The sequence below is a fragment of the Sciurus vulgaris genome (assembly GCF_902686455.1).
Source record: "Sciurus vulgaris genome assembly, chromosome: 12".
In the NCBI taxonomy this organism is placed as follows: Eukaryota; Metazoa; Chordata; class Mammalia; order Rodentia; family Sciuridae; genus Sciurus; species Sciurus vulgaris.
The window spans coordinates 11,726,588-11,747,920 of record NC_136473.1 but is presented as its reverse complement, the minus strand read 5'-3'; the positions used below and the strand labels follow the sequence as shown (position 1 = coordinate 11,747,920).

The 21,333-nt window shown below is 34.9% G+C and overlaps 1 long non-coding RNA gene and 1 pseudogene across 2 annotated transcripts in view; one reads left to right on the top strand and one right to left on the bottom strand.

Annotated features, from left to right (window-relative positions):
- Positions 1–15,636, top strand: part of LOC306641334 (aldo-keto reductase family 1 member C4-like) — a 295,086-nt pseudogene extending 279,450 nt beyond the window's left edge. Inside the window, exons 2-4 of the transcript XR_013766822.1 lie at positions 8,231–8,413; positions 9,805–9,957; positions 15,323–15,636. The product of XR_013766822.1 is annotated as an aldo-keto reductase family 1 member C4-like (transcript). The remainder of the gene's footprint in view (positions 1–8,230; positions 8,414–9,804; positions 9,958–15,322) is intronic.
- LOC306642121 overlaps positions 1–21,333 on the bottom strand; it is a 770,670-nt gene that overhangs the window by 365,556 nt on the left and 383,781 nt on the right. The window lies entirely within an intron of this gene.

The window sequence follows — 21,333 nt, the reverse complement described above, 5'->3', positions numbered from 1 at the left end:
TCTATATGCTCTGTTCATGAATTTAGTAATGGCAGATTCTACCCCACTCAGTAAATACAACGGAGCTCCCAGGGTGTCACTTTTTTATCCTTATCTTCTGCTTGGGAAATATCTTTAAAATATTTTGTTTTTTGATTTGGGTCCATTATAATTATATGTATTAAGGGATTCATGATTCCAAATTTACATATGCACATAATATTTGATCAACCTCATTTCTCAATACCTTCCCCCTCTTTGTGATCCTTCTCCCTGATGTGCTTGTTCTGATTTCCAGAACTCCCTTCTATTATTGTAAATTTAATTCAAATTGTATAACATATATTTATATGTGTGGACTATTTGATTTACTGATTTACTGTGTTATACCCATGCATGGGAATAGCATAATAGGGTAGATGTTTTATCCCCAGTCACTTCCCCATGCCTTCCCTTTTGCCCTAACTCCCTCCTTTTGTTTCCCTCTTCTACTCTGTCCTTCATCTTCCACTAAATGTTCTTTGGGTAATTATATTATGGAGACAAAAAGGAACTGTTTGCATATTTATGCAATGCCACAGCTATAGTCCTGATTAGTATTTAAAGAAAAACTGAAACAACCTTAATTACAATATATTTGGAAATATTTATCCCTATTTGGGTGCATTCACTGGATGGAATCTCATAAATGGCTTGGAAATGTAGACTATAGAGTGATGTGAGAAAATGTTGCATTAGAAAAGCTCAAATTTGTCCCATGGGAACATCAAAAAACATTAGAGTGGTGACTGAAGACTACGCAAGATCTCTAAAGATTCAGTTATATAAAGAAATGAGAAAGGACACAATAAAGAAAAGTGGGGATCCAAATGCAGGTAATTTCAGTTTATTATGCCTGCCATTGCCAAAGCTGCCTAGAACAATGTGGTCTTGGTCCATAGGTGATGTCAAAAGAACTATCAATTTTTTTTTGCATTACAAAGTAATTGTACTAAAAGTCACTGCATTTCCTCTGGTCACAATCTTTGGAAGATCCTGTACCCAGTATCTTCCAAATACTGTGTCTGTACAAATACAAGTCTGTTCTTACCCTTTCTAAAACACTTGCTTCATCCTCCCAGCCAGGCATGCAACTTAACCTTTTAGATAGTTGCTGAAATTAGATGAAAGGCCTCTGCAATTCAGAGAAGCAGCATGTTACTCAAAGTCCAGGAAACACCAGATTTCATGGCATATGAAAGATGAAGAAAATAAATAAAAGTGGCCCCACATTTATTAGGTACCGATTTTATGTACCTTAGAAAATTTATCCAGAAAATCTTTGCAAACCATCAAAAATAGAAGAAATATAATATCATTTTTAATGAATATAATTAGAATAATTACCAGTAGTCTTTTCCAGACCATAAAAAATGGACCATGATTCTTCAAGAGAAGATGACAAATTTCAGGCTTTTTAAACTTTGCTGAAGCATCTGCACATACCATGATCAACCCTTAGAAACCAAAGGGGTTTATACCTCCAGTTGAATTTAGCAGTTTTCAAAGATTCTGCTTGCTCTTAGAAGTAGACAAAGTGCAATAAGGGCAGGGGATTCAAGAAGAAACTTATTATCTTTAGTGGTTACTTTTGTTTTTTTCATACTGGGAGAAGAGCAGTCAACACATTAACCACTTTAGGATGAGAAAACAACTTTGTTAAAATAACCTTCATAGAACAGAAGGATACTTGCTGAGAAGCCCCCAACAGGATCCTTCTCATGTGGCATTCACTAGGACTGGGTTAAAGCCCCTTTTACATGATGATCACATGATAATATCAATGGAATTAACCTGAGTGACCCAAAGAAATAATCTGTATGAAAAGGGTTGTTGAGAAGATAACCATCTTGGTAAATGAGTTCATAATGAAAAATCAATTATTTCTTTAGATTTGAGGATTCTAGTTTTGCTTAGACTTTGGCCTGCTTAACAAACTTAAAACCTTGTAACTACTCAAGATTTATTTCAGGCCTAATGAGTATGAGTGTTTGGGGTTCAAATTCATTTTAAGAGAATGGGTCCTAATAAATAGAAGAGCAATAAATTCTCATTAGTTTCAGGTTTATTCTAGAAAATTGGTACAAGGGCAGACCAATAGGTGAAAAAGACAGGCCTCTCCAAGCAGCAGATGAGTTACAGGGCAAATGTAGAGAGAGAGAGAGGAGTCCGACCAACTTTCACTTACTCTATTATTTAATGCAATGTGAATACATCAGTTTTAATGGGAACTTCACAGAGGAAAGAAGAGAGACCAAATGACTGCAACTCTGATGGATCAGGAATTTTATAGATGGAGATGTAGTAGAAGCAACAGAGCAAGAGACATGCTTAGTATGGAATAAAGTTAAAATTTCATCTTAGTTACCTCAGACATTGTGTAGGTATGAGTAGAAATTGTTAGGAGTTGAAAATGCCAACAACTGAAAACTTTAGTTAATTGTACGAAGATTGTCAGGTGACATCCACATATCTTGGGCAGGAATTTAAAGAAAAAGAATGAAAGAAGTGTACTAAGAAGTGGTAAGGTAACAGACTCAATATGATAGTAGCCTTAGAGGACCACATTAATGTCTTATCCAAAAGTAGAAAGTTTATAAAAAAGTACCGGGCACTACATTTTCCCTTAATGCATAATATGATATCAATATTTCTAATATAATTATTAGGAAAGTAACATTGGTTCCCTCTAATTAGTGACCTGAATCAATTTTCTCAAATTTTAAAACAAATTGAGTTGAATTTTCTGTTTCTTAACAACAGAAAAATCACAACCTAGTATTTTTTAGAATTACAATGGTCAGTACTTTATGCAACATGAAAAACAGCTTTTATTGGTTTTCATTTTTGAGTTGCATAATGTCACAACATGGTTCTCACTTAGGCTTTATAAATTTAATATTTTCTTATTGTTGGATATTTAAGGTTCTGACAGAAAATTTCTAGTTTGTAGAATAAGAAAAGAATGTGCTGAATACCAGACTTTTCTCCAGCATAGTTACAACTTCACACTTGTTCTTATTAATGGAGCAAACTGTCACAAACCACTTTTAATATATTTTTTTCCATGCTCCAAATTAGACTTGAAATCCTAAGGTAGGAGTCATCTGATTTCCACTTGGAGCCTTTGCTAAACAGCTGGGCTGATCATCTTGGATGTGCACAGCAGGTCAAACTCAATGGAGAGACAATTTGGGAAGTGTATGTCTCAGCAGAAACAGGGATTGGTGATATGAAGGCCTACCCAAATTCTTCATTCTAATCTTTGAGATGGTAGATCCCTCTCCTAATATTTGCCAAACAATATCAATGTTGCAATGTCTCAAAATCCTTGTTTAGAACAACATAAATATGTGGATTAATATCTTACATGAATTTATGTGTGCAAAATTATGTATATAATATAGGAATAACCCCTCTCTCTGATTGAATAGCACAGTGGTTCTATCAAAGATATGGTAAAATTTCTCTAAGTTGGGGATTGGTTGGATATATTTTAGACAGAGAAATTCTGTTCAGAATTTATCACTTGAGAATCTGAGATATTTATGGATGAATATAAACTCCTTAAGTGATATGAATTTTTATATATGGACAGAAGATATTATAACTGTTGAAATCTGATTATTTTTCTTTTTCTGTGTTTAAATTTGGGTTTTTATTTCTCAATAAACCCCAAGACTGATTTTAGCTTGGAAGATGGGTGAGGTGACTAGTGAGGTGTTGTGTATGTGGAGCAAAGGTTTTCTGCCCTATGTGCAGCAGAGTCTTGGGCACATGTGACAGTGTCCATGTAGACCACCTGGAGACCAGGATCAGAGCAGACAAATATTCTCATCTCAGAGTGAAGAGAGATGGAGAAAATGTCCAAGAATCACAACTCAGGTAAAGTCATGGGATGCCATAATTCTAATTTTTATTTCATGGGAGACGACAGGGGAAATGTCAGTAGTAAATGAACAGAGTGAAGACTGTGAGCTCTCAGTGAAGTTTGTAACACTGAGGAAAACAGTTTGAAAATTTTGAGAGTTTACTGCGTAAGTTATGTGCCAGGAAATTTCTTTCTTTTAAATTTCAAGGTCAAAGTTCTTCACCTTCTACAAGTAAATACTTTTCTTAGATTACAAAAGTGAAACATTAATTACAGAGGACTGAACAACATAAAGAAGATTCAGCAATCACTGAGTCCCACTTTTCAGAAAGGCCATAGGGTTCAATAGTATCTCATATTTATTTATTCTTCACTAAGCAGTGTGACATAGCACACAGAACTGAAAAGTTCACACGTGTCATAATTCAACAAATCGCAGCAATGAACATTTTCATTACAAAGAAAAATAGAAAATTGCCAGTAAGAAAGTTATAAAGACTATATTGTTTTCAATTTTAACCTTGGATTCTTTATGTGAGTTTCAAAATTTGAAATGTGTCCAACAGTCCTTTGAAATATTCTGTGTGTGCATGTCTGTGAGGTAAGGCAGTTCATTTTATCAAATAATGTGTGACTGTGAAAGGGCTTTATTTAACATAATCTAAACCGCAAGAAAATAGGGTCTGTGTGAAATGTAGACCATTTAAATTTATGCATGTATACACTTTGTCAAATTATAAAAGTGACAAATAATTCTCGGGGTGATTAAAAAGCAAGTACTGGGTTACTCCTCATCTCACTATGCAGAAAGAATGACTACTTGAGTTTGTAGAATTTCCTATTATACCATGCATCATTTATGAACATATTCTGTTCCTGATTCCCTTCTCTTTTAACCCAATTAAAAGGTTTTTTAATCTTAAACATTTCATATATTCCAATCCATCAGTGTATCAACCTTCATACGACTCTTCCCAAATTCATAATAATTTAAGATTTTCCCAGTTTTTAACTTTTATGGATAAGTTTGAACAAGGTAGTAAATTATATAAAATGTCTTAATTTTGCATCTTACATATTGATAATTTTCTGATTCTTATCCAACATGCGAGAGGCATAATAAACTTTTGCCTCTGTTTACCTACTGCAAACTGACTTGCCCTGCCTATAATCATTTGTCTTCCACTGAGCAGGAAACCACAGTGAATGTAGTTTTTACTGCACACTGGTTAGGCCTGAATCCTCTTGGGAACTGGAAGTCGAATTATGGAAAATGCATTATCCAGGAGAAAATTAAAAGTTTAACTTTTGTTCATTTTAGTATTTGATTATTTTTCTGAGACTCCAAACAATGCTCCATAAACTTTTAAAAAGTTTTTTGTTTGTGAGAATGGGGTATTTTACTTTATAATTTCTAATAATTTATGATCAAGAAGTTGCTTCATCATATCCAAAAAAACAAAAATGAGTAAAAAAAAACAAAGAAAATGGAAACAATGTGGAATGTGAGGTTTCCAGACTAAGAAATAGTCAATAATTGTTCAATATTTTTAATAACTTATAATAATATTGTAAGAAGAAAATGTACAAAAACTAACACTTTTTTATCACTAAGTAGTAATTAAGATGAATTTTTTCCCATATGAAATAAGTGCAATGGTTCCAGTTCTCTCATCTAATGTGGAAAAGTGTTTTAACCTCACTTGCCTATATAATATTGGTTAACTATTAAAAAGCAAGTAGAATTGGTTAACAATTACACAAGCAGTTAGGTCTTGAATTCTAGTTATTTTGTAAGTCTGATGACAAAGAGAAGCAAAACCTGCTCAGTCTGAGGAGTGACAGGCAATAAATTCCCAAATGTCAGTAAGTGAAACTCAATGAAGGTCACTCCATTCCTGGACTGGGCTTTAGCACCTATGAAATGCAAGAGGAAACAGAAGGGGGTTGGGTTGAGGGTTCAAAGAAAAGTTGACATAGGGAGAACAGAATCCAATTTGGGCCATCAGGTTACTTGATTTCTATGTTACTCTGGGGGCTCACATGTTTCTCTTTTTCTTCAGGCTATACTTAATCCATGTACAGTAGACAGTGGTCAGACATTGTTCTACATCAGTCCCTGATGTTGTGGTCACCTATTAAGTATTCTGAGCATTCCCTCTGCCCCCCTCATTTTATTCTATTCACCAACTTTGTAGAATGATGAATGTCAGCAATTGGTTTGCATTGGGACTTGTTTCTATATTTATATACGTCAGAAATATTTTTTCCTTCTAATCAGCAAGATCTGGAGGCATTTGTGTAGAGAAAGGTACATGAGATGAGAAGCATAGAATAAACGATGGGGATACTTCCTTTCCACTGTGAAGAAGTCTTCAGCATCTCACAGATAGTGTGGACCTTGACTGAGTAAAATTTTTTGTGTGCTCTCAAATGTGGAAAATTTAGCTGAATGCATAATATAACATCCTGATAAGTCGAACTCTGAGCTCAAAATGGTAGTTGTGAATTATTGGTCATTGTTTATGTGTGTTGTATTGATAAATGACCATCTGAATAAGGAGAAGGTAAGTTAACGAGACTGGAACAAATTTTTGTACTCTGGACACTCAATGGTGTGTCAAGAGATCAGTTTCTTGAGGCTTGATATAATGTTTTCCTTTGCAAGACTTAAACAGTGGAGTTTATTTTAAATTCTACATTTATGTTCATGATTCAATTATTCCAGGGCAGTGTGAGAGGTTACCAAAGACCAGAGACAATATCTGAGGGCTGCATACAAGGCATAAGTCCTTATTGAGGAATGTTTATGGGGAGGGTCCAGCAGTGATGGGCTGGACAGGCAGCACCTCCCTACATCCCTCATGTTGCTTTGCCAAGCAGAGCTTCCTCTTCCTCATGACATTGTGCCCCCAGTGAAACATGACTGTTTGAGTGACACTTATTGTGTCCCCAGTGCCCTCAGTTCAAAGTCACAACAAATGTCAGGGTTTTAACCTGAATTTTTAAATTTCTTCTTTTTATATATGATGGTAGAGTGTATTTTCACATATTTATAAATCATGGATCATAACATTATGAAATAGGGTCCCAAGGTGTGGATGTACACCATGTGGAGTTTCATTGTCATGTATTCACATATGGATATAGGAAAGATATGTCAGGTTTGTTCCATAGGCTTTCCCATTCTACTCCCCCTCTCTTCCCTTCATTCTTGGTTTTCTAATCCTCTAAGATTCTATTCTTCCATTCCCTTTCGCCCTTGTTGTGTGTTAGCATCCAAATACCAGAAAGAACATTTGACATATGATTTTTTGGGACTCTTTATTTCACTTAGGATGATAGTTTCCAGATCCATCCAGTAATTGACAAATGTCATAAATTCATTCTTCTTTATGGCTGAATAATATTCCATTTTGTATATATGTTGCAATTTCTTTATCCATTCATCTGTGTAGGGCACCTTGTTTGGTTTCATAATTTAGATATTGTAATTTGAGCTACTATAAACATTGATGTGGCTGCATCACAGTAATATGCCAATTTTAGCTCCTTTGCATATATTTGAGGAAGTGGCAAAATGGGGTCAAATGGTGCTTCCAATCTTAGTTTCTTCAGGAATCACCATAGTGCTTTCCAGAATGGTTGTCTCAATTTGCAGTTCCAGCAGAAATGCTTGGGTGTACCTTTTCCCCTACATTCTCAACAATATTTAGTTACTGTATTGTAGAAATTTGCCATTATGATTTGAATGAGGTAAAATCTCAGTTTTGTAGAAATTTGCCATTATGATTTGAATGAGGTAAAATCTTAATTTGCTTTTGCTAAAGATGAGAGATATTGAACATCTTTTCATGTACTTACTGACTGCATATCTACTTTTGAAAAATGCCTGTTTAGCTGCTTTGCTCATTTATTAATTGTTTTTTTTTGTGTTAAAGTTTTTGATTTTTTTGTATATTTTGCAAACTATCAGTTTATTTGCAGTGAGAGTGGCATAGATTTCTTTGTCATTAACTAGGAGAGTCCTAGACAAAATATATTGGAGATCATTACCACAAAATCATCACTAAAATAAGATATGGGCAAAACCTGAGTTTTGTCAGTTCACTCCTGCCCATGACATTTGAAATTGATCTTTGGCTATTTTCCTATGTTTTACAGATGAGAAAAATGGGCATGCAAAATTTAGCAGACTAGTCCCTTATCAAGTTACAAGGTCACCTGAGGAAAACTTTGGAAATATTTTTCCTTTCAGCCTAATGAATTATACATTTTGCTCACTATGCATTGTATCTCATAATATGATTCTAAAATACTTTCATTTTTTTGTTCCTTGAGGTTCCTAGTAGTAAGATGAAAAGGACCACCAAAATAGCTATAGAAGCTGGATTCTGCCATATTGTTTGTGTGTATGCCTACCAAGTAGAAGAGGAGGTAGGAATGGCCATTAGAGGCAAGATAGCTGATGGCACTGTGAAGAGAGAAGACATATTCTTTACATCAAAGTTTTCTTTCTTTAGTGTAAAAATTACTGCAACATGATCTGAAGAAGTGAAAATGTTGGTGATTAGTTGTTGATGGAATGTGAACATTGGTACAATGTTTATTCACATATAAGATCCAATATCAACTAAGAGAATGATTATGAATTGCTACTCACAGTCTCAAAATTTGTAACTTTAAAGTTCTTTTACTTTCCTGATTCTACAATCAACACTATGATTTTGTATTTTTGTGGAATCAGAGAGAATTATTACAGGATCATATTTTTATTGCCTGCGTGGTGACTTTCTAAAATTTCTTATTCTGAATAACAAATTTAGCTTTTTTTGTTATCACAGAACAATTTAGAACAGTCAATGAGTAGTAAAGAATATATAGCTAAAGTGTTTTGATTTTTGTCTAGTACATATTAAAATGTTTAAAATGTGTTTCCTTTCAGCTCTGCAAATAAAAAAAAAACATCATGTGAAATGAATGGATGAGATGGACTAGCAGTAGCTTTGAATTCTGTATGAAGTGGAAGTCAGGGATTCAATACTTCATTTGATAAAAATAATATCTCTTGAATAATTCCTACGATATTTTGATTGGTTGACTAGTAATAACCAGAAATATAATCCAGTTCCCTCAAATATGGGTAACATGTTAATCCACTACATTTTCCTTTATTTAATCTCTGCAGCTCTGGAGCACTTTTCATGGGTGAGAGCTACTCCAATCCAATCTTGTTTGGAAAGATCACTTAAAAAATTCACTTTGACTATGTTGTCCTGTATGTTATTCATCATCCATTATCAATGAAGGTAGACCATTTGTATCATAAAATCTATTTACTTTCAGCATTAGCATGACCATCATTATTGAAGGGAGTTGAAATAAGCATCTATTATAAATTGGTATAAACCTAATCTTCACGAATTATAGAAAGTCCAAACCATTTAGATTAACGAATAGAAGTCATCTTCAGAAATGTGTCTGAGTATTCATGAATTATGTCTGCATTATTAGAGGTTTGCTTGATTTTTGTCCTAGACTTTTTCATTGATGGTGATACACTATAAAATCAACTGAATTAGGGAAAGCTCAATTTCATGGTCATAATAGTTGATAGGTTCTTTTAATCTTACAGTATCAAATCAACCATGAATAGAAAATTAATGGACCATCTTAGCTACACATACATATCTGAGGATCCTCGTGTTTCCAGGTAGATAATGTGCATTGTAGCCTGGGTCACCACTGAAATCCATTATCCCAGGAGATCAATCTCAAGTACCCATGAACTTTCCAGGTGAAAGAGAGGCATTTTCACAAGGTAATGCATAGGGACAGGAAAAGTAACATAATGCAAGTTGAATATAGAGGCATGCTCCACTAACTTTATGGAGAATTGGTTTCCCATCCCATAGATACACTTAGCATCTTTGCTGTTGGTGGACATAGGAATTCAGGAAGACTGCTGTTATGATCACTTCCATTCCAGCCAGGGGAAGACCTTTATTCAAGAGCTGAAAATGGAAAAAATAAGATATGACACTGTGGATCTCTGTGCCATAAGGGAGGTGAGTGTCTGAAGATTTGACCACACAGGGCAGCATACAGGTCATGCTTTCTCCTGAAATTCTGTCTAAACATCATTATCTTTAAAGAGGATTTGTTGAGTTTGTGAGCAGGAATGCACTACTGGAATAAAGCAGTAATAGAGGAGAAGAACTGATGGCAGCGAGGGCATGCAACTCCTGCCTCCACATGCAGTGTTTCTCTAAGGAAGACTCAAATAGTTTTCGTGGCTGTCAATTTCCCTAACACCATTGCCATTTTTCCCTTCTTAATAAAAATTTAGTCAATGTTGTTGCCATTTCTTGACAGTCTTCCTCTTTAAAGTCTTATCTTGCATTTATATTGACATTGTTGATTGTAGAAATGAGTTTTCACAACCCTTCCTGTCTAAATCCTGGAGAAGTGTAAGAATGCAGAGTTGGCCAAGTCCATCAGTGTGTCTAACTTTAACTTCAGGCAGCTGGTGATGATCTTTAATAAAACAGGTCTCAGGTATAAGCATGTCTGCAACAGCTGAGCCTCATCGCTTCTTCATAGTCATCTCCTTGTTTCTTCACCACAGCCAGGATTTAATTTGTCCAGTGCCTCTGTCCATTTGGCTTTGTTGAAAAGAAGTGACTGAAATTAGTGCCACTGTGGTGAATGATGTGGAGGAGTCTCAATTTTATTTCTACCGGGTGACTCCATAGTGAAAAACGGGGGAAGATCTTAGTGCCTAGGTTTTGTAGAGATCTGGTGATGTAAGGTGATCAAGAAGGAGAGTGGTTATTTGTTTGACTTCCGGGTCAAGATCAGCTTGTCCTTGAGCAATGAACCATGACCAGAGACTAGATGTGTGAATGTGGTGTGTAAGGTATTGTGTCTACAATCAAAGGCCTGTACACAAGAAAGGGCAGGGAGCAAGACAAGAGGGAAAATAAGAGAAGATCACTGGTCAGCATTTGTGTGGAGGTGGGTGCCTGAGTGCTTGTGTTCTCTTATATAAACTTTCTCAATTCAAAAGCATAAATTAGAAGAAAATAAAGAGCTCATGAAAGAAATAGATTTGGGAGGAATTACTTGTTTATGGTAATACTGATGGTGAACAAAACCCACATTCAGGAACTTTTTTTTTTTAATTTTTTTATTGTAAACAAATGGGATACATGTTGTTTGTCTGTTTGCGCATGGGTCAAAGGCACACCATTTGTATAATCATAAATGTACATATGGTAATGTTGTTTGATTCATTCTATTATTTTTTCCCTTCGCCACCACCCCTCCCACCCTTCTTTTCCCTCTAAACAGTCCTTTCTTCCTCCATTTGTGCCCCCCTCCCTAACACTAACCCTAACCCTAACACTAACTCCTCCCACCCTCCCCCTTATGTGTCATCATCCAATTATCAGCGAGATCATTCGTCCTTCAGTTTTTTGAGATTGGCTTATCTCACTTAGCATGATGATCTCCAATTTCATCCATTTGCCTGCAAATGCCATAATTTTATCGTTCTTTATGGCAGAGTAATATTCCATTGTATATATCTACCACAGTTTCTTTATCCACTCATCAATTGAAGGACATCTAGGTTGGTTCCACAATCTGGATATTGTGTATTGAGCAGCTATGAACATTGATGTGGATGTATCTCTGTAGTATGCTGATTTTAAGTCCTTTGGGTATAGGCCAAGGAGTGGGATAGCTGGGTCAAATGGTGGTTCCATTCCAAGTTTTTTAAGGAATCTCCTCACTGCTTTCCAGAGTGGCTGCACTAATTTGCAGCCCCACCAGCAATGTATGAGTGTACCTTTCTCCCCACATCCTTGCCAACACCTGTTGCTTGTATTTTTGATAATCGCCATTCTGATTGGGGTGAGATGGAATCTTAGGGTGGTTTTGATTTGCATTTCTCTTATGAATAGAGATGTTGAACATTTTTTCATATGTTTATTGATTGCTTGTACATCTTCTGTGAAGTGTCTGTTCGTTACCTTAGCCCATTTGTTGATTGGATTATTTGTATTCTTGGTGTAGATATTTTTGAGTTCTTTATAGATTCTGGAGATTAGTGCTCTATCTGAAGTATGATTGGCAAAGATTCTCTCCCACTCTGTAGGCTCTTTCTTCACATTGCTGATAGTTTCCTTTGCTGAGAGAAAGCTTTTTAGTTTGAATCTATCCCAGTTATTGATTCTTTTTTTTTATTTCTTGTGCTATAGGAGTCCTGTTTATGTCTTGTGCTATGGGAAGTCTCGTCCTAGGCCGACATGTTGAAGATCTGGACCTACTTTTTCTTCTATAATCTGCAGGGTCTCTGGTCTGATTCCAAGGTCCTTAATCCATTTTGAGTTGAGTTTTGTGCAGGGTGAGAGATATGGGTTTAGTTTCATCCTGTTGCATATGGATTTCCAATTCTCCCAGCACCATTTGTTGAAAAGGCTATCTTTTCTCCATTGCATATTTTTGGCACCTTTGTCTAGTATTAGAAAGTTGTATTTATTTGAGTTTGTGTCCATGTCCTCTATTCTGTACCATTGATCTACCTGTCTATTTTGGTACCAATACAATGCCGTCTTTGTTACTATTGCTTTGTAATAAGGTTGAAGTTCGGGTACTGAGATACCCCCTGCTTCATTTTTCCTGTGAAGGATTGCTTTAGCTATTCTGGATTTCTTATTCTTCCAGATGAATTTCATGATTGCTTCCTCTATTTTTGTAAGGTACATCATTGGGATTTTAATTGGAATTGCATTGAATCTGTATAGCACTTTTGGTAGTATGGCCATTTTGACAATATTAATTCTGCCTATCCAAGAACATGGGAGATCTTTCCATCTTCTAAGGTTTTCTTTAATTTCCTTCTTTAGTGTTCTGTAGTTCTCATTGTAGAGGTCTTTCACCTCTTTTGTGAGATTGATTCCCAAGTATTTTATTTTTTTCGATGTTATCGTGAATGGGGTAGTTTTCATAATTTCTCTTTCTGAGGATTCATCACTTATGTATAAAAATGCATTGGAATTATGAGCATTTAAAGTCAAGAATCACATGATTATTTCAATAGATGCAGAAAAAGCATTTGATAAAATATAGCACCCCTTCATGCTCAAAACACTAGAAAAAATAGGTATAGTGGGAACATTCCTTAACATTATAAAGTCCATCTATGATAAGCCCATGGCTAATATCATTCTAAATGGTGAAAAACTGAGAGCATTCCCCCTAAAAAATGGAACAAGGCAGGGATGCCCTCTTTCACCACTTCTATTCAACATCGTACTTGAAACGCTAGCCAGAGCAATTAGACAGACCAAAGAAATTAAAGGAATACAAATAGGAAAAGAAGATCTCAAACTATCCCTATTTGCTGATGATATGATTATATACTTAGAGGAACCAGGAAATTCCAAGAGAAAACTTTTAGAACTCATAAGTGAATTCAGTAAAGTAGAAGGTTACAAGATCAATGCTCATAAACACATTCGGGAACTTTAACCGGAATTCACAGTTGACCTTTTGCCTGGCTCCATCTTACCCTTCTTCCATGCTTTCTAACATCAAATCCACTGTGTAATCACATCAGTTCTTTGCATTGTTGTTTCCTCTCACTTACTTTTTGACAACTTTCATGGAGTAATAGACTTTGATTTGAAAACATATATCAAAAAATTCATAAATTTTACATATTTTGATTTCACACTATACATTTCAAATATTAATGCTAGTTAATTGAAAATAATTTTAGTATTAATTTTACCCAATCTTTATCATGAAAATTTTGAAGCACACAGAAAAATTGAGAGCATGACAAAGCACATGCGTATTTTCTACCCTGTATCTAACATTGTTGACTCTTGGATTCACTGTGAGATGTTGTTTTCTTAGTATATCTGCATATTTATATGTAGCACATTCTAAATCTCATTAAAGTGTATTATAGACTCAACTACTCACTTTTAGAGTCCTCAGAGAATATCTCCAATGAATAAAGATGATCTCTCACATAGCATATTTTCATTACTCTATCTGAATATAGTCACCTACTAAGGGAGTGAGTGAATTTTCTCAGGCAGGAGATGAAGGTCATGCATAACCTGCCTTCTGGTTTTTTTTTTGTTTTTCTTTTTTTTTTTGTTTTTTTTTTTTTTTTTTTTTGAGTCCCATGGAAGATTTCAGAGGCCTGCCCAGGATCATCTCTTTACTGTTGACTGAGAGTCGGGTTGCCTCAAAATTCCAAGCCTCCATTTGTTTATGATCTTTTCCTGCAGAGAGGAGATTTCAATTTGGGATCAATTTGGCCCACATTGACAAGTACTAATTGGAGTTGGTTCTTACAGATTATGTCTAGGGGGAATTAGTCTAATCTTCCTGAGTTCTGGAGTCTGGTTTCATTGCTTTGGTGAACAAATTTATCCAAATGCCACCTGTAGAATAGCTAACAAATGGCTTTCAAACCTATTTTTATGAATCATAAATCAAATTCTTGATTTCTGGTACAATTTGAAAATCAGGTTTCAACTTTTTAAAAAACATTGTTTCCTTTCCTTTGACTTTTTCTTTTTTTAAAAGTTTTGTTTATTCTAATTTGATGTAGATGACTGAAGAAAGTATTTATACAGTTTGATAGATTGTATATAGATGATGTGTAATCTCATTTTTCTGATTATACATATTATAGGATCACATCCGTCATGCAGTCATATATGTACATAAGGTAATAATGTATGTTTAACTGTACTATCATTCCTACCCTCGTATATTTTCATATTCACTTTAACACTAAATAGAATAAAATACCTTCTCTTTTGTACAGTAGAATAAAATGTCATGTTTATCACAACTAGAAGGAGCTGTTGGATTTCTGCAATTTAAAAGACATTGTTCTGGTTGCCTATGGTGCTCTTGGAACTGAATGAGACAATCAATGGTAATGAGAATATCAGGGAATTTACATAAAAATGCCATTGGTAATGAACTATTTATACTCCTTCAAGACACAGATTTCAGAAGATCAGTCTCAATGACTCTGGGAGAGGGGAGAATTTACATTTCTGAGAAGATCATATAAGACTCTGATGCTGCTTGACTATGCACTGCATTTGAAAATTCCTATAGAGAATGGTCTCAACACCTGAGTGTGTTCTATGAGTGTGTATAGTTGTACTTGTCTGTAATGCTAGTGACTGGGGAGGCAGAGGTGGAAAGTTTGCAAATTTGAGGACAGCCTCAGAAACTGAGTGAGATCCTGCCTCAAAATAAAAATAAAAAGGAATAGGCATTTGCATTTGGCTCTGTGGTAAAATACCTTTGAATTGAAACCATAGTAAACACCCTTAGACCCTCCTGGAAATAAAGAGAAATAAATGAAAACCTCATAACTAACTTGGCCTCAGCCTTTGTGTCTTTCCTTCCAGGATTGATCAGAGTTCCCCAGTTCTGTTGGATGACCCAGTTCTTTGTGCCTTGGCAAATAAGCAGAAGCAGCCCCCTGACCTGATTGCCCTCCACTACCAGCTGCAGTGAGGGGTTGTGGTTCTGGCCCACAGTTTCAATGAGAAGCAGATCAAAGAGAAAATTCAGGCATAGAGGATGGCTGTGGCCATTGGGTTTCCTACTCAGTATCCTTCATGGGTGCTTCTTTGAAACGTGCAAGGACATTATGGGGCCAAGTCAATATCCCTAGCATGTCCTCTGCATATAAGATTTCAGGTGCCTTCATAAGCGTGTTCTTTTACTCTTCAGTGGGACAGGCAGGCAGTAGCTGGATAGAATTAGGACAGCAGAATGCACAGAAACTTGTTTTTCACTGTTAGTAGCCATGTATTTTGTAAACCTTCCATGTGACACCATTGTATTAGTTTTTTGTTTGTTTGTTTGTTTTTTTCTGAAATGAGAATTTGTATTGGGTGATTTTTATTCCACCTGGGGTGATTTTACTTTACATGTCCCCAAATCCTCAAAATATTTTAATATTCCTATACTTATTAATTTTGAGTATTTTTACTTGCCCACTATCAGTTTTAGAATCACCCATTTAGATGGTTTATCTTTTAATTTTCAACTAAGATACCTTAGTTGAAAAGGAAATAGATACCTTCTCTTTGTGGAAATAGATACCTTCTCTTTGTGAAAACACACCAAAAATTCACATAGGAAAGAGTTTGGATACTGGGAGATGTGAATTACTGGGGGAGCATGTTTTTAAACAGTTGACTACATTTATATATTCTGAATATTTTTTCAGATTCAGATGTATTTATTGAATGATACTCTCCAAATTCTACTTGTGCTTCCATTCTCCTTTTGGTATATTTTCATGAACAAAGTGCCTTCTCTTATACTTGTCATCATGCCTTCACTTTGTGGTTGATGTGTCTCATGTTTCTTTTTATATTGCAAACTCAACAATAATCTCTTACATTACTTTACAGAAGAGTTATAGTCTTATTCCGAATTTAATTCAACTGTAGTTATTTAAAATTATGGAAAATAATGATCTATATACACATATAATTTTTAAATCATTTGCTAAACTTCCCAAGAACAGGACCTACATTTCTGGCTTATTTTCTGTCATCACTTGTCTTCTTTGCTCTTTCCTATAGTCTTAATTATGGTGGAAAATCACACTTTTTGTCCTATATCACAAAGCATTTCCTTACTTCTTCACTTATGGCTATTGTAGACTCATCTATTACGAAGAAGTTTGAATCATTTTTATCAATCTCTCCTCAGATTGACATTGTTTGCTTGGTATTGCATTGGAACACTCACAAAACTAGGAGAGAAACTACTTTGAAATATTGAAGATTCCAATTCATGATTGTGATATGAGTTTCCAATATTTAGCTAGTGGTTTACCACACTGCAGTCAAATTCTAATGGAAGATTTTTATTTCATCCTCATATGTGAAGCTTAATTTTGCCGGGTAGAGTATTGTTGGGTGGCATTCATTTTCTTTCAGAGACTGATATCTATGATTACATAATCTGCTAGCTTTGAGAGTCTGGGCTACAAATTTGGTTCAGATCTTGATTTGTGTTTCTCTAATCATGTCCTGTCATTTTTCTCTGGTAATCTTTAATGTCTATCCCTTTTTATATATATTAGGCATTTGATAGTAATGTGCCTTGGTGTGGGTCTATTGTAATTTAGAATATTTGTGGTCATGTAAGCCTCCTGTATCAGATTTCCACTTTCATTCTTTAGTTTTTGGATATTTCATTGTATCATTTTATTTAAAAATTATGCATTTTATTGTTTTATAAATTGGAGTCCTCATCTATTCCAATCAATATTAAATTGATTTAATTTCAGTTTCATAGGATTTCTATATTATCACATATTTCTCAGAAATTTTGTCCATTGTCTTTCCAATTTTATTTTAAGACCATGTATTTTTGTCTTTATTGCCAGAAACTATGGTTTCTCAGTGGCCTAGCCTTCTGTTGATGCTTTCCATTGAATTTTTATACGGTTTATTTGTTTCTTCATTTTGAAACTTTGTTCTTGATTTCTTTTTTTTTTTTTTTTGAATCTCACTTTATCGATGTGATATTTCACTTCTTAGATTTCCTCTCTGATTCTACTCCTTACATCATGGTTTACCTAGTTTAATTATGCACATCAGAACTTCTTCTTTGACATATCTTCCATGATGTGTTGATGGATTCTCTTATTGGAGTATCTTGGTTTGTTTGGGTCAAGTTTTTACCTTGCTCTTTCATTTTGTTTGTGTGTGTACCCTTCTAATGGTATAGATCTGAGTCAGTTGATTATCTGCTATGTAGCCTTATAGTGTTCCAGAAGGTTTTCAGTATCTCATTCTTTTGGGAGAGAAAAAGAATAACAATAGGCAATCAAAAAATATACAGCATTAACCCAAATATATTCTGTTATGACACATAAAGTGCTGTCACCCTAAAGTCAAATGACAGAGACAGGTATTGCAACACCAAAAACATGTAGTTTGCAAAAGAGTTTATACATTTGAATGGAGGACAAGGAGAAAAGAGAGGTGATGTAGAATTTGAGGAGTATGAAGAAAGAGGAGAGAAGGTAGAAGTGAAAAATTAAAGGAAGTTTGAAAGAGAGAAGAGAAACTGGGCATTAGCAGAAATTGGGCAAAAGAGAAAGAGTCAATGGAAACAGACAAGTGAGAAAAAAGTGAAAATTTAAATGTTAATTGTAAAAATAAAATAATAAAATTTTAAATTGAAATATATTTATAAAATTTCTTAGTCTCCCAAAAACTGGCCCATTAAAAAGAACTGTTTTTCAAAAAATGATAGAAATGTGAAAAAATAACAAATATGAATATGTATAAATTCCTATGAAACAAAAATGTCACACTTAAGCAGAGAAAAGTAAAAAGGAAAAAAGAAAGAAAGAAAAGATCTTAATGCAAAATTGAAGAATTATGTCCGTTGGAGTTAAAAAATTCTCAGCTTTCTTTCTCAGCAGTTAGGTTGGGAATTTTGGAGAATAGTACTCACTCCACCCTCATGGTGGTTTTGCTTGGGTGAGACACGTAATCCAAGAGGCCCAACTCCTGGAGGCAAGGTTGAGGATTAGGTAGGCTCCAGACTCTTACTGAATGGAATTGGTCTGGAGATTTTAAATCAGTACACCTCTGGGGCCCAGTAATTGCTGCTCCATGGTGAAAGATTATATCCCAGGTATATGCCCTGAGCTCCACTCATGTGGAGGAGGAGCCAATTTTTAGTTCACTAGGTCACCTGGGGACTGCATGGTTCCTGGCCTTGGATTCAGTCTCCAAAAGCCATCTCCTCAACCCCCACCTTTTCAAATTCACAGCCATCTCAGTGTCTCCCTGCAGGTTCTCGAAGCAGTTCAATTGCAAGGGGAGTGGAAAGTCAAAATGATTTTTATAACCACTTGTCCCCTATATAAACCTCTTTACACAACCAATTTTCTCCTGTTGAAATAGGCATATTCTCTACTGTACATGTGGGTTTGCTAGACCTGTATTTTGGGCCAGATTCAGATTTGCCAGAAATCAGTTCCTTTAGCTCCTGGCTTTCTGCACCACTTCTAAAAATGTGTTCCTCCCTCTGTCCTCCATATGTCTCCATGAGAGATGAGGATTCCTTCACACACGAACATATTGCACAGGAAATTTTTAGTTTAGTCAGGCAGTGTTTTTGATCTTTAAACTCTCCTGACCCAGACATTCCTCAGTCCTCTAAATAATATGGATTCCTTTAATTCCCTTATGCCTCCTCTGTGCTCATAAAGGGTCCACTGTGGCTGTTGCATCTAGCAGTGACAGTGGCTGTGCTTCTGGGAATTTCTTCCTTATTTTTGTTTGTTTGTTCAGTTTCTTAGCCCAATAAATGGGCCCATTTATTGGGCTAAGAAACTGAACAAACACTTCACAGAAGAAGATATGCAATCAAAAAACATTTGTATAAAAAAGTTTAACATCTCTAGCAATTAGAGAAATGAAAATTTGAATGACTTGAAGATTTCATCTCACTCCAATCAGAATAGCAATTATCAAGAATATAAGCAACAATAAATGTTGGTGATGATGTAGAGAGAAGGTACACTCATATATTGTTTGTGGGAATGCAAAATGTTGCAACTATTATGGAAAGCAGTATGGAGATTCCTCAGAAAACTTGAAACGGAACCACCATTTGACTCAGCTATCCCACACCTTGGTCTATACCCAAAGGAGTTAAAATCAGCATACTACAGATACACAGCAACACCAATGTTTATAGCAGCACAATTCACAATAGCTAAACTATGTAACCAACATTGGTGCCCTTCAACACATGAATGGATAAATAAAATGTGGTAAATATATGTGATGAAATATTACTCAGGTTTAAAGAAGAATGAAATTTGGGCATTTGCTGTTAAATGGATGGGGTTGGAAAATATGATGTTAAGTGAAATAAGCCAAACCAAAAAACAAAGGCCAAATGTTTTTTTTCTGCTGTGCAGATGCTAATTTACAATAATGATCAGGGAATAGGGAAAATAGAGTTTATACTAGGTAGAAGGGAGTGAAGGAAGGGGAAGGGGTATGGAGGTAGGCAGGCTAGGAGAGTGAAACAGACATTATTTACTCATGTACATATATGACTGCATGACTGATGTGTTCCTACAATGTGTATAATCAGAAAAATGAGAGATTACACTTCATTTATGTATGATATAGCAAAATGTATAAATGCATTTTGCTATCATGCACAACTTATTAGAAAAATATTTGAAAATTGAAAAAGATATACTATGCAAACACTAATGAAATAAAGAAGGAGTGGCTATGTTGGAAGCATATAAATAGACTTCAGAGTTCAGAAAATTATAGACACAGAAAAGGAAATTATATCATGATATAAGGTTGATCTAACAATAAAAATACAGTAACTCCAAAGGTGTATGCACCAAACAACAGAGCTGCAAAATATTGAAGAAAATCTGATAGAACTGAAAGAATAAATAGACAAATCAACAAGTATAGTTAGATATTTCAAAACTTCTCTGTGTTGATAGAACAACTATTCACAAAATTAGCAAGAATATGGAAGAACTAAACACATTTTTTATACAGAAGGATGATGATTTGATAAATCAACATTAAGAAGAAAGCTGCACCCATCCATGGCAAAATGCAATTTTTTAGTACCTAAGGAACATCCATTAATACAGACCATACCCTAGGCCATAAAATAAACCTCCACCAATCCAAATAAAATGATATTTCATGTGTTCTTTGACCTCGGTGAAATTAAACTAGAAATCACATAATGATAACATCAAAATCTTCATGCACTTGAAAGCTAGACAACACACTTCAAAATAATCTATTCAGAGATTATACAAAAGTAAAACAAAAGTAAATGGAGTGAAAACAATTGTACAATTAATCAATATTTGTGTGATACAGCTAAAGCAGTACTTAGAGGGATGTTTATGGTATAAAGTGCATATGTTAAGGAAGAGAAATGTCTTCAATTAACAATCCAAGTTCCCACATCAAGAACCTAGAAAAAAGAAAAGCAAAATAAATCCAAAGCCAACACAAGGGAAATAATATTATGTTCCACAATATGTTAAAGGAGAAACCTATACAGAAATATTCATTGAAACTTATGTGCAGTTTGGAAATAAACACTATGCTTACAATATTTCATTTCCAGATGTTTGTGAGGCCTACCTATTCAAATATTAAGTTACTTTTGATATCAATATCTGGTATTATAAGCCATTCCAGAGTTGACCAGTCTTTCTTCTGAGTGGCATGACCTTTTATAGTCATTAATTACTTTCATTCAATCTATGATCAAACCTGTGGTCCTGAGAACCATCTTGTCTCAAATGTTTTCATGTACTTTTATCTCTCACACTAATGTTGTCATGCTGC